Here is a 14,529-nt window from a genome sequence, read left to right as displayed (position 1 = left end):
TCGGCCCACCACCACCGCCCCGCTTTCCGCCGCATACTTATCGGCCGCCGAGCATCTCCACCATGCTCCCCGGCGTCATCTCAAAACGCAGCACCCCGCGATGCGCCCTACAGCAGGAAGTCGCGGCGAAAGTCCACCAAGACTTCGCAGGCCACACACTGCTATACACAGATGGCTCCGTCAACGACGAGATGGGATGGGCCGCAGCAGCTTGAATTGCCCCCGCTCTGCACGCCGTCCGTCAGATCAGACTCAGAGCGCCGGCACCGTCCCTCTCAGCAGAGCTGACAGCCATCTCGCTCGCGGCCGACATCCTAAGCTCTGTGAGCACGGATGCATTTATTCTACGTCGAACAGTTACAAACAAAAGGCTTCAAATACAGACGGCAGCGTCTCCGCTGGCGGCTGAAGGCTCTCGCCCCGACTCGGCACTTCGAGAGGGAACGCGCGGAGACAGCCAGGGTTGCCAGGCCACTTATGAGTTTGGCTGTTCTAGGCGGTGAGTGGCTTGCACCTCACATCCCACCCCGCCTGCAAGTCCAAGTCCTCTTGGACAGGAACATTAGTCTACTTTGGCAAAGTCGTAGTCAAGCAGTCGCCTGGGTGGTGCACGGTGACGCTGAGGTCGCTGACTCGCTGAACCAGTTGGTTGATCCGGCTCATTGGTCATAGGTGGCATTTGCTCGGCATTGTCTTCGTCAGGACTCGGGAAAGGTTGCACGGCTTCGCATGTGGGCTCCACTAGCACTGGGTCGAGTTTGGAGACCCACAGTGCCTGATCATTGTTGCACAGTTTTCGGAGGATGGTCACAAGTGTGGCATTGGCACGTTCCACCAGTCTGTTGCTAGCTGCCCTGTAAGCTACTGCGTAGTGTATGTTCACACCATGCGTATGCATGAAGTTCTTGAACAGGTGTGATTCAAATGACTTGGCATGGTCACACAAACAATGGTCAGGAGCACCGAACCTGTAAAACACTGAGTGGAGATGTTTCAAGGCATCTTTTGTAGAGGTTGTAGGCACAGCAGTTTCATTGTGGAAGTGTCCCAGTATAGGTGCTGTTGTAAGTGCGGCACGAAGGGCTTCAAAGGCTTGTTGACACTCAACTGTCCACTCGAAGTCAGCCTTTCGGATGACAGCTTGCAGAGGTGCGGCAACTTTCGAGAAATTCGGGATGAAGCGCCTGTAAAAGTTAGCTGTCTGAAGCCAAGATAACAGGTGCTTTGACGAGCGTGGCGTGGGCATGCACATGATTGCGGCAATCTTTGATGGGTCTGGCTGTTTCCCTTGTTCCGAGATCATAAATCCCAGAAACTTCACACTGGGGACAGCAAACTTGCATTTGTTCAAAGAAACTTTGAAGCCGGCTTGTAGAAGGAGAGTGAGGGTCTCGTCTAGGAGATCGAGAAACTCTGGAAAGTTATCACCGAACACGATGATGTCGTCAAGATATGTGCGTACACCACATCTTGACTGTTGGGCTTTGAGTCGAAAAAATATTTGATGCATCGCTTTCTGGAAGGTAGCTGGTGCATTTTCCAATCCAAATGGCATTCTTGTCCACTTGAAAGTTCCCTGGTGCGTGATGAAGGTGGTTTTTGCTTGGTCTTCATCTTTTACTTTAATCTGCCAATAAGCGCAGCAGAGGTCAAGGATTGCAAAGAGAGAACTTCCTGCAAGGTCGTCAAAAATGTCGTCGGCGCGAGGCAGTGGTTGGAGCACATTTATGGTCATCCTGTTAAGAGGTATGTAGTTAACGCATAGCCTCTTTTTGTCTTTCTGCGTCACGACAATGGCAGGAAATCCCCAAGGTCCAGATGAAGAACGGATGATGTCATTTTGAAGAAGAGATGCTGTTTGGGTTTCGAGGAACTTCCGATCACTGGCTGTGTAGCGGTATGGTTGCCGTCCATAAGGCTTTGCATCCGGCAGTAAGTTGATCTCGTGCTCGATGCCTTCATAAAGGCCAATGTCATCAGGACTGGTAGCGAAGAGACGTGAGTGGCGGTGCACTATTTGCTTCACTGCTTGCTGTTCTTCGGGCTTGAGTTGGGTCCCGATGACGATATCAGGGAAACTGTTGGGCGTGGATGAACATGGCTCAGAAGGAAATACGCTGCATGAGGCTGGCTGGGCTGGGCTCTTGTAGTCTGCTGGCTGAGTTTGAGACTGGGCTGCCTTGTTGAGCTTGCTCCACACGGGCTCGTGTTCGTCTGGTTCAAAATCCACTTGTAGGGGTTCGCTGGTGGTATGCGGTGGGTCAAAGCGAGACAAAGTTGATGTTTTAAGTATCACTGCATTGGACATCCGCGGTAACAGTTCCTCTTTGCACAGCACGACAGTGTTTGTAGAGGGCTGGCAGATAACAGGAAGGTGTGGTGGTCTGAAATGAAGTTCCGCTTGAGCAGCATAAAACCAGTCCTCTCCCAGAATAAGGGGAAGGGCATTTCTCTGAAGGACTGCTGCTTCCACAATTGCAGAGAGGGGGCCTACGCTGATTTGCAAGAAGACAGATCCCTGAGGCGCGACGGAGGCTCCTCCTACGACGAGAAGGGGTGGCTTTGTCCACGGCTCTATGCTGAGGTTTTCAGCTAGGCTGGCAGCGAGGATAGTGACGTTGGAACCACTGTCTGGGAAGGCATTGATCTCTCCAAGGCCCTTGACGTGAGCATTGATAACCGCACACCTGAGCATGGATCCAAGCAAAGGGTCCTCAGTGCGGCCAACACAAGCTGTTGGCGTTTTAGGGATTGTTTGCGTCTTGTCTCGGGAGGGCTGTCCTTTCTCAGTGCAGTTGCTAGCCAGATGGCCCTTTTTCTTGCAGCTATAACATACTGCTTCGCTTAGGTCTTGCCCTCGTCTGTAGGCAGGTGCACCATACTTGGAAGAGATTGCCTCGTACCGATGTTCTTGGTCAGCAGGTGGCAGGTTGGATATTCTTGAGGGCGGCAGCCTTGCACGGTTTGGTTGCTGGTAGGTGCTATTTATAGGTTGGGAAGGCTGGCGGATGTCTGCAGTGCTCTCGGTCGTGGCTGTAGCACTGGAGGTGACAGGACGCGGCTGTCGACTTGAAATTGGCGCGGATGGCTTTGTCAGTCTAGTCATGCGAGAGTGGTCCATGGCACGATCAACTTCTGAAGCGATGCTGACGAAATCGTGGACAGTCTTCGGGCGTTGAACGACGATCACTGTAGCCACTTGCTCATCACGGATGCCCTGAATTAAATATTCGATGCGCTCTTTGTCAGTCAATGAAAGTGGGCACCTTCCAATTATCTTGAGCTTGGCGAAAGTATAGGTAACCAGGCTCTCACCGGGGCTTTGCTCACGCGCACCGACAAGTTCCTGCCACTGTATAAGCGACAGTCGCTCGCCGAACTGCGCTATAAGCGCTTCCTTCCACTCTGACCAAGTTTTTAGCTGGTGGCCAGTGATTTCCTTCCAGTCAGCGGCTGGGCCACGAAGTTTTGAGAGGGCGATGGCTAGCAGGGTAGCGGGTTCCCAAGAGGCAAGCTGTTGGGTGCGCTCGAGATCGTCTATCCATCGGGTTACGGATAACCCTCCGTCGCCACTGAACGTCGGAAGCGTTGATGACAAGTCCGGCAAAGTTGTTACGTGCACTGCTCTCGTAGAGGCTTGTGACAGTGACAAAGCTAGTTGATTTTGAAGGTAGGCGGTCAAAATCTGCATATTCTGTACGGGGTCGGCGCTGAACACTGGCATAGGCTGGAAAAACTGGTCACCTTGAGTTGGAGCGGGCTGCGTCTCGGTGACTGATCCAGTTGTTTCCGGTAGCAGGACTCGTTTTGCGGCAGTGTCAGCAAGGATGCGAGAAATAAGTTCGTCCTTGGAACCAGTATTGTCCAAATTACGTTGCGATAGTTCATCTCGCAAGAAGTCCATTCTAAAACCAGCGAGGTCCGAGGCGGTGGCTTCCTCCCAGTTTATGAGCGGCATGGCGGCGGCGGCGGCGGTGAGACGGGCGTTGGGCTTCGGCTGCTGGTGCTCGACACACGTTGACTCTGGCTTTCGGTGAAGTGGCTTGCGGCTTCGAATGGGCGGGCTACACCGAGGTTCGGGACGTCGACTGCGCCATATGTGAGCACGGATGCATTTATTCTACGTCGAACAGTTACAAACAAAAGGCTTCAAATACAGACGGCAGCGTCTCCGCTCGCGGCTGAAGGCTCTCGCCCCGACTCGGCACTTCGAGAGGGAACGCGCGGAGACAGCCAGGGTTGCCAGGCCACTTATGAGTTTGGCTGTTCTAGGCGGTGAGTGGCTTGCACCTCACAGCTCTAACCCGGCCGTCAATCAAGCAGCCATCCTGACGGACTCCAGGATTTCCCTGCAACCTCTACAACACCCCGAGAAGGGCTGTCGCCTGCTGCAGCTCACAGCACTCAATCTTTACCTGCACGGTGCCCGCGGCTGCCAGATATCTCTGCAATGGGTCCCCTCACACGTCGGCGTTGAGGGGAACGAGGCAGCTGACCAACTTGCCCGGGCCGCTCTCGATCCGAAAGTGCCCCTTTCGTGCCTCCACCCCGACCCACGTGTGGCCACCGCAGCCAGGTTCACAACAATTGACCCACACAAACTCGCGTGGGCGGACTACACCCTGCTCCTTCGCCTGCGCACTGGTTCTGGGTGGTCCGCTGACCGTCTCCACCGCTACTGTGATCCCCCGTCATCTGTGTGCCCGCAGTGCGGCAGTGCCGAATCAATGGCCCATATTTTGTGTGTGTGCCCTGAGCTCTCACAGGAGCGCGCACGGATGCAACAGGGATACAGAGACCTCGGCCTGCCGTGCGCCACTCTGCACGACCTCTTGTTCCCTCCACGCTCTGGTGGGAGCCAGATCAAAGCGTGTTTGTTCTGACAGGCGTGAAAATCCCAGGACATGCTACTGTCGATGACATCGATATTGCTCGAAAGGGCGATGAAATGCATGACACCACTCTCAAGGCAATGCCCCACATAAACAAGTCAGTTGTTCGTCCTTCAGGCTTCGAAAAACAAAGAGTGAACTATGCATTTTGGCTCCTTAATGAGGAGACGCTTAGAGGTCTTTTCCTCTACCGAGATAAAATCGAGACACAGCAGGGCAGCGTTGCGGCGACCGTCAGTTTTATCGAAACGATGAGAAGCTTGATTAAAGCGATGACATCACGGTGCATCTCAGATGCCCTGAGACCTGGAGGGCACCACGAAGAAGTCATTCAAAGTTTCTTGTCCTACATGAACTCCTGGGAAGATACAGCTGGATCGAAAGGCTTCCTCTGCAGTAGCACAGCTGAAGGTCTTCACGTGACTCTGACCAGCACACTACATCTTCTCAAGTATTTGACAACCGAGGTGGGGTTCCGTTATCTCATGACAAGTCGTTTGTGCCAGGACCCCATCGAAAGACTTTTTGGCATCGTTCGACAAATGTCTGGTTGTAACGATCACCCGACTGCCAGCCAATTTTTGATATCTGCGAACACGCTAAGCTTTCAAAACTTAGCAAGATCACCAACAAAAAGCAATGTCTCTTCGAGACTTATAAGGAGCCTTCTTGCTGCTTCTAGCACAAAATAGACGAGTTCTCAGAGGAGAATTGACGAGTTTCTGGATATTGGGAACCCTACAGAAGCATATGAAGTCCTCAGTGCTTGTGACCCTGATCACCGGGCGATGTGTGTTCAAGCAAGTGATTCCAGGCTGATTTTTTACGTGGCCGGTTATGTCGCGCGGAAAAGCATGGCGACCACAAAGTGTGCTGAGTGCTGCCAGCAGCTTCTGCAAAATAAGGGTGGTAGTCCGCGGCAGCTGAATCAGCCCTCACGGCAGCTGTTGAGAGAGGAGGAGTTTTATATCCATGTGACCAGCTGAATGCACTAGTGACGTCAATAGAAAACACATTCACCCACTGCTTCAGTGTGAAGCAAGTAAGAAGCGACAGCCTAATGGACTTTGCATCTTTTCTCCAGCTTACAAAGTTGAATCTTGTAGGCTGCCCAGAACACAAAACAGCACTCACAAACAGAATCATCAAGTTCTATGTGCTCACAAGGCTTCATTTCTACGTGAAATCTCAGAACGCAAAACGGGACGAAACGCGGGAGCGAATGAAGATGTTAAAACTTCGACGAGTGCTCTGAAGTGTGCCTTCTAAGCTTTCCACTTTTTAATTAGCGACTTTTATAGTTTCAGTCATAATGTACATGTGCAGTATGTTTCTGTGATACATGATGTTCCTGACGATGGTCTAAGCTATTTTTCAACGAGTCACTTTATTTTTTCTGTTACGTGCAGTAAGTCTATGTGATACATGATGTTCCTTACCCTCTAAGCTTTCTATTTTTTAACGATAGAGTCACTTTTATAGTTTCACATTTGTGCAGTATGCCTCCGTGATAAGTTCCTGAACGTAGTGTGTAATAAAAGTCATATTCACATGCTGGTTTGCTTGCGCAGGTACATGACTGCTTATTTCTGTGGCGCTCCTTTCGTTGAGAGTTGCGAGATCGTGTGAGACTCGCAAAATTACTCTCTATAGTGAGCGCTTCCACGAGCTAAAAGCGTACGCAGACTGATGATCACTGTAGGCTGTAAAGTCTTCACCTAAGACTAATCTGCGCAGGTGCATCCAGCGTGAACGCAAAAAAATCCAGCTTTCTGCACGCGCGGCGAACCCGGCGCAGCCAGCCTTTCCTGCGCACAGCGCGCTCACCGCATCTAACTGCGGACAGCAGTGCCACCTACGCATGGCATGAAATGGAAGAGCGGCGCTCGCCTCCCGGTCGCGTCACCTACCCCTTCTAGCCAGCATACCCGCGAGGACGACAGCCAGTGTTGCCAATTTAGCAACTTTGTAGCTAGGCTAGATCTAGCCACTTTTGGACTCAACAAAATGTAATTTAGCTACGAGTAGCTATTTTAGCTCCTTTTTTCAAAGTCTAGCTATTTTAGCTAAGTCTAGCTTTAGTACAGTGACACTGCGAAACCTCGAAAAACTTATTGCTACAGCTGCAGACGATGGAACTGATGATGATGATGATGATTTGTGGCTGTACCCTTTGTACCGGGTGACCGCAGGTCCGCGCCCGAGCCGAATGAATTAAAAGGTCGAGGTGGGGGGGGGGGGGGGGGTTGCTGCTAACGCCGGGCGAGTGTCCACCACATTCGCAGCCGGGCTTTCGTCGCCGACACTGCGCTGTTCCGTTGGCCGTCTTCTACATCGCTTTCCGCCGAAGCAAATCCCAGTGCCATGAGTATCGTGGTGCCCTCTCGCGGCTTGGGCGACAGTTGTGGGCACTGCAGAATGATGTGATCCGCCGTGTCCTCTTCGTTCCCACACGCTCGTTTTCGATCTGCTGCTTCCTTGGCTCCCGGTCAGTGGGAACACGCGCTTGCACCGCCGATGTTAGATGTTTGTGCGCCTGTATGCTTTCGTGCAAACGGACAAACACGCCATGACCTATAAATATGAAGCAATGAGTGCCGGATATCAACTCGCACCCATAGTTTCGTTTCCGAGAAGCGCTACCGTGCGACCTCCGGTGTTTCGACGCTGCTGATGTCCAGCCAGCACGGGGGATCGAGCGTGCACCATTTATTGGGGCGGCCACATCATACATGATCCTGCAGCGGTCATCCCACTTTTGAAGAGACTGGTGAAATTTTTTTTTCTTCTGCCTATCTCGCTTGTTAGGGCACAGTTGTTGCAACAGCTCTTTCTGTACTGTCGCTGCTGCTCGATATTGTTTTGCATGCGCAGTGCTTTGTCAAACACTGTGCCTTTTTAAGTGTGACTGGTAATTTCTCTATATCACTGCTCTGATTGCGAAAAGGAATTTGAGAGCGTGGCGTACATATACTTGTAAGATTGTTAGATTCGGACAACATGGCAGACAAGAGCAAAATGTACAAACAGCGCTTCAGAGACTGCCGGCTTAAAGAGGATAAGTACAAGGACTGGCTCATGGCGATGTCCGAGGACCCCTTCAAGGCTTTTTGCAAATTTTGCAAATGTTCTATCGAGGCGAAGAAAGCGAGCATCGATAAGCACTCCACGTCTGCAAAATACCTGGCCTGTGCCCCACGCAAAGGATTTCAGCAGCGTGCTCTAACTGATGTCATGCCACGTGTAACGCAAAGTCCTGTGCAGCAAGCAGAAGCCGCCCTTGCTCTTTTTGTTGCTGAACATCGCGCTGAACATTGTTGCTGAACAAAAGCCGTGGCAGTCTGCCACGGCTTTTCCATTGCCTGGGTCCATAGAGCCTTTGTTTATTTCGCCTTTCACGCCGTTTGCGTGCAGTCTGTTATGCGCTGTTGCCGCCGTTGAGACCTTTGCGCCGTTGCGTTGTTTGTTCGCGCTAATTTCGGACTTCCTTTGTCCGTGTTCTCAGCAAGCATGGACAGGAGTGTGCCTTCAGGTAAGCGTGTTTTCTTTGCTATTGTAAGCGCTGACGTTCCTTGCTAATACGCAGGGTATGGCGTTGCTCTCTCGAAGCGGACTTTTCGGCATCAGTTAAAAGAGGCAGTTTCGGGCAGTACTGCAGCGGCTACCGCGTCCCGTGAACAATGCCCAGCATGATTTGCAGCAGACCAAATCTCAGTTTCTGAAACTGTTGCTTAACTGTCGGCCAATGTGATGCCTGCTCTGTATCCAAACAAATCGTGTTAAGTCAGCACTTGGTGTCATGTCAGCCTTGTTCACTAAAAGTTTTTTATGCTGCAGATAACTAAAGAGGCTATCTTATGGTGATGTGTGGTGTTATATGGGCACAAGTGCAAAGCATGATAAGCATGCCTATAAAGCTTGGCACTAGCCGCCGCGGTGGCTCAGTGGTTATGGTGCTCGGCTGCTGACCCGAAAGACGCGGGTTCAATCCCGGCCACGGCGGTTGAATCTTTGGAGGAGAAATTCTAGAGGCCCGTGTACTGTGCGATGTCAGTGCACGTTGAAGAACCCCAGGTGGTCGAAATTTCCGGAGACCTTTACTACGGCGTCTCTCACAGCCTTAGTCGCTTTGGGACGTTAAACCCCATAAACCAAACCAAACCAAACCAAACCAGCTTGGCACTAGGAATGTTCGGTGTGTTTTGATGTCAAACGTGATCTCGAGGCCCTGGTTCTTACCACTGCGGAGGTGCAACAGCTGTGTCTCTCTCTGAACATGCACGATTAGATTTTTAGTAACCTTTTCATGTGACCTAGGTAGCCATGCAGGTAGCAGCATTTTGCCTTTGTTCCTTTATCTGCAGTGTTCATTACTAGTCTAGCAAGTTACCTGCAGTCACACTTTTACATTCGTCCTGTTTACAGAAAATGCGTTGGAAGAAGTATGGTGGTACAAGTCTTGGCGATGCAACCAGACGCATACTGAAAGACATGTTGTCGGATGAAACAGCCAGCCACTTCAGTTGGCAAGGGGGCAAAGGAAAACTGCATTTCAAAAGAACAGCCTGTTGTCAAGTAATGTTTGGTATGAACACATGCATGTTATGACTCTTTCTTTTCTTCATAGATAGAAAAATCGATGTATGCACGATGTAGTGAACACTGTACAGCATGGACAGTAAAGCAGCTAGGCAAGCTGCTCTGTATCAGTCTGTGGGCCTTGGGTTTCTAGCTTTTTTGGTGGCTATAGTGTATCACAAACTAATAGCTACGTGCTCAAAGCAAACAGTGGCAATGCTTCGCTTTATGTATAGTTTCTAACCAATTTGTAGGGCTGCTGGAAGGGAACACATGATTTTTCTTTCTGCTTTTTATACTGCCTTGTTAATGGCTGCTGTCCAGCATGGCACATGACTGCCGCAAGACTGCTTTACCACATAGCACAGCACAAAAAAGAAGATATACAATTGTTTTGAAAGTACAGCACATTATAAGAGAAAAAAGGACAAGGACAGTGCAATTTAAAAAAAAAATAACAAGCATGGACGTTTTGAATGTTTAGTGCAGCCCATGCCGCTCCTACAAAACATGGTGGTAACACATTTTTGCATCATTTTTGCATTTCTGATACCTGTCACATAGGTGACAACTGCAGTCTGTTGTGTGTGAAGTTAAACAACTTTACTTATATGAATAATTGAGTCAAGCTTGGCTTTAAAGTGTCCGAGTGCCTTATTTTTCTTGCTTTTTTGTGAACCTCATCTTTTCACCGTGTAGTTTTTATGGTAAACTACTTTTTTTTTTGTTGAGGGTTTGGTAAGAATTAATTTGACATTTTGTTAAAGGCTATGTCTGTTGTAGTTGCACAAGAATGTCATTTTTTGCAGGTGTTTTGACTACCAGTTCTTTGCTTCGAGATAGCACTCTGGACAAAGTGCATGGCTGGACAAAGTGCAAGGATCTGTTCCTTCGAATGGTCAAAGCTGCTGCCCACCAGTACCACCAAGCTCAGTCCCCAGGAGAGCCACAAACGGCCTTTATCAGGGCCACCCAATTGGTGATGTGGCAGAAATCACATTTGCTTCCCAACAGACCGCTGACCCCTCTCTTCTCACTGATCAATATTTCATTAAAGTTATGAAGTGCTCAGAATTAAGCCATCTGGAATGTAGTATTTTACAGTCTTGCCTCGTTAATGTGGGCACTTTGGTTCCCGAGCAACACTGCGGATAGAGTCGTTCATAATAACGATTCGTGAAACATAAAATGTCCACACAAGTACAGCTAATTTTTTATGTCTGCATACTAGCGGGCACTGAGAGTTGAAAACTACGAAGAATCTTCAGACCTCCAATATTATTATCCTAGCGTTTAAAGAATGCATTGCAGTTTGGATCGCTAAGTGGGCTATCAGATGCGTGAAAACCTGTCATAGCGTGACCACGTATCTCGTACTATTACTGTTCACATTCCACGAACCGCTAGTACTTTCTACCCTCAGTCTACAGCATCTGAAAGCGACTTTCAATGCAGTACAAGGAAAAAAAAAAAAATATCTAGCCACTGCGGAGTGACTGGGCAATAACAGGATAACTATTCCTGCAAGGTTGTTTCTGAGGGCACCCGAATTTTGCACTTTTCTCGAGTGCTCACAGAGCACAGCCTACAATTTCTTTGGCTGTTGTCACCAGTAATTCTGTTTAACACTGTCTACCCAAGTGCCAATGTTGCATGAACGCGTGAATAACGCATTTATTTCAAGAATAGCACATAACTGTCACGCTGGGGCCATGCACCGGCGGATTATGCCTTAATGTGCGTGAAATGTCCGCAATGTCTTATCCTTAATGTCCGTGAAATCCATACGTGGAAAAAGATTAACGTCGCACTTCACTTCTGCTTCAGTCAAGACGGTCAACATCACTGCACAGGCACACCTTATCTTCACAGCACGACTTTTGTGGCTCTTCCAGAGCACGTACGTAAGCACTCAACCGCATTCCGAGCGATTCCCCACTACAGGCAAGTCTTGTGAATACTTCAAGGCCCTATTTTCTCGAAAAAAAAAAAAAAAGAGGCGCACGACCAAGCACCGTCGTGGCAGTCTTTGACCGTAAAATCTGACCAACGCCTCCTCTAGCTAAGATGCCAGTCGTGTGAGAGGCGCACTTCCTGTCAAACCCTCTCCTGTTTCTCTCACCCAAGCTATGAAACGGCCACGAGGGGCGCTTTCCACCGACACTACCAGATGCGACCGGATCGGCCTCAGCTGCTGTGCATGCTGTCCGTGCATATGTTTTGCCAGTTTTGAGTTTTTTTTTTTTGTGCCGACGTGCGACAGTTGTGTAGGGCTCCTGCAAACATGTGGTATTGCTGTGTGCCACTGTGCACGTCTAGCCAACGGAAAAAACCTGCAAATGTTTCTTCTCATGGAATACCAGCCAACAGCACTGCACGTGAGCAATGGCTAAAGGCAATCTCGAGGAAGGGCTGGTTGCCAAATACAACGTCGAACTGCTCTGTCATGTGCAGTTTACACTGGCGAGTGTCAGATTTCCAGGAAAACTGCAAGATGCAGCAGCTAAAGCTTGGTGTTGTGCCAAGCACGTTTCCTGGCTTGGCGAATGGCCTCAGCCATTCGCCAAGCGATGGAAGCAATGTGCAATGATCGCAAGCTTGGTCCCCTGCTGCATTGTCTGGAGAACATGATCTACAATCTGCTAATATCTATCACGCAGAGCTAAATAACCAACTCGCAGATATGAATAGGAAGTATAATCAACTCCATGACACGCACACCAAGGCAAATGCAACAATTCAATGCCTTTAAAAAAAGTGCGAAAGCTACAGCGTAATTTAGAAAATCTTGGAAAGCACATGAAATTCTTGAACAAAGATCAAGTGGAAGCACTTTCTCAAAATAGCAACCAAGGCAGCACATGGTCACCAGAAACAATCCGGCAAGCACTGCAGATAAAACTCTCATGCGGAACCTCGGGTTACGAAACAATCAGGAAACTCGGATACCCACTTCCATCCAATAGGACTCTTGCACGTCGCCTCCAAGGTCTGAGTTTTACACCGGGGATCCTAACTGAGGTGTTTGAATTGCTCATGATGAAAGGAGAAGGCATATGCAGGATGTCGAGAAAGACTGTGCCTTATTCCTCGATGAAATGGAGATCACTCAAGGACATGAGCTCAATCGTGCTGGAGACGCTGTGTATGCAGGATACCTTGCCGCTAAAGCCAGATGAGCCTGCTCGCCATGCCCTGGTATTCTTGGTGGGCGGGCTCACTCAGAGATGGAAGCAAGTGATTGCATACCATTTCACTGGTAGTCACGTAGATGGTCCGACCCTCAAGGAGTGCGTTCTGCAGATTGTTGAACTGAATGTTGACAATGCTGACATTGACAACGGAACAACCAACATCCGTCGAGCGCAGAAAAAGCAGAAGTCTTGCACGACATCTGCACTTCGATGTTCATTTATGAACGGTGCTAGTGTTGCTACGTCTCCACTGCTGAACTGGTGCTGCATGTGCACGGCACTTTTTCTGAACTGACGTGAACTGGTGCACACCGTGCAGGACGAATCGAATGGACCTTTAACTAAACTAGGCCTCATCGACTGCTGGCGCACCCTTCAACCTGGGCGCGCGGGCATGACCTGATCGAGTCCGGGTCTTGAAAGCAGACTAGACCGCGTATACATCTCAGCCAAGCAGTTTGTACTGGCTATTGTGGAGATCAACTATCAAGTGTGGTTAGCAAGATGCCGACCGGCCTACACCAGCAAGACAAAGCCTTCAGGAGGTCAAGGCCAAAGTCTGCAAAGAACTATGGCTCTACGTTGGTTGGTTGGAAGTTAGCGCTGTGTGTGTCAACTCGTTCTTGGTCCCATGTCCTGTTTACGCTATCGCTCCGAAGTATGAACCAACAAGCCCGAATTTCAACGTTGTTAAACTACGGTTCCACTTGGAAAGAGAGAAGCCGCACTTGGCAAGGGAAAAATTGGTAGAAGAATGGTGCAATCCGCGCATAATTTTCGAGGAAGAAGGCACCAAGCACATTATAATGAAGTACTAGCGGACTTGCTCGCATCTGGCTAAGAACAATCATGACGCCGCAAAGCAGACCAAAAATTGCACAGTACCATTGCGGCCACCGACGCGTCCAGCCCACGGAGTCGTCCCGACGTCGGACTCGAAATAATGGTCACGCCAAGCACCCGCCAAGAGTTGTCTGACGGCGCCGGTGCATTTAAGTAGCACCACAGCCGCGGCGGCTTGACATGAGGAGCGTAGTTCAGCTCAGCCTGCAACACAAACAATAAAACCATCAGTGCTTGTCCGTACCCTTGGTTTGAATGCCACGTGTTCCCGTCCACCGTCGTCGTAAACGAAGCGGAGTGTGATGCCCGTAGCAGTGTCGCTGGGTGCTGTTGAGATGCCTCTTGGGCCTACTGTCTAATGATAGTCAAGGGCACACCACACACAAATGATCAACATGAAGGGAGCGCAGGGCCTATGTCAAGGCACTGCACTTTTGCATTTCACAAGATGGCATGCACAGATGGCTAGATAATCAGTACCTACACCGTTATAACACGACGGCGGCAGTTGTCACAGCGATAAACAGAATTAATTACGACCGACCGTGGCCGTAACGACAGGACTAGAGCGCGCCAAACACGTTGATTTCGCCATGCCGCCAAGCATGCCACTATTTATCTATTTATTTATCTTTTTATCTTAATGTTCTAGCGCCCCCTTCTGATCCTGAACTGACACTAAATAGGAAAGAAGAATTTGCAAATTCGATTCAAAACAAATTTACTGCAGTCAACGTGTATTTAACAATCGCCATTCATGATTAATTTGTTTTGCTGTTTCGTAATAATTTGATCAAGATCGCCGGTCCCAGAAGACTTGTTAAAAACTTTAGTCTTGACCATTGGCTATAATTGAGAAAATTTAGCGTAAAAATTCACAATTTTTATTAGTTTATCTCTTTATGTGAAAGTTAAAAAGTTTGTGCAATGTTTTTGTTCTTGACAAAAGAAAAAAATTAATACTTCAAATTTGACTTTTGCCTAGTGTTCTCTATATTATACGTTGGTCAACAGCAAGTAGT

General features: G+C 49.3%; 1 long non-coding RNA gene across 2 annotated transcripts in view; it reads right to left on the bottom strand.

Moving 5' to 3' along the window:
- Nucleotides 1-14,111, bottom strand: part of LOC149333818 (uncharacterized) — a 148,477-nt gene extending 134,366 nt beyond the window's left edge. Inside the window, exons 1-2 of one of the 2 annotated variants that reach the window (XR_016285325.1) lie at nt 13,988-14,111; nt 13,550-13,711 (exon numbers count right to left, since the gene is read on the bottom strand). This is a non-coding gene — a long non-coding RNA (uncharacterized LOC149333818). The remainder of the gene's footprint in view (nt 1-13,549; nt 13,712-13,987) is intronic. The other variant, XR_016285326.1, reaches the window with a different exon arrangement.
- Nucleotides 14,112-14,529: the final 418 nt, after the last annotated feature.

The sequence above is a fragment of the Amblyomma mixtum genome, chromosome 8 (genome assembly GCF_055824585.1).
Source record: "Amblyomma mixtum isolate Tamu chromosome 8, ASM5582458v1, whole genome shotgun sequence".
In the NCBI taxonomy this organism is placed as follows: Eukaryota; Metazoa; Arthropoda; class Arachnida; order Ixodida; family Ixodidae; genus Amblyomma; species Amblyomma mixtum.
This window is presented reverse-complemented; position numbering and strand designations above follow the sequence as displayed.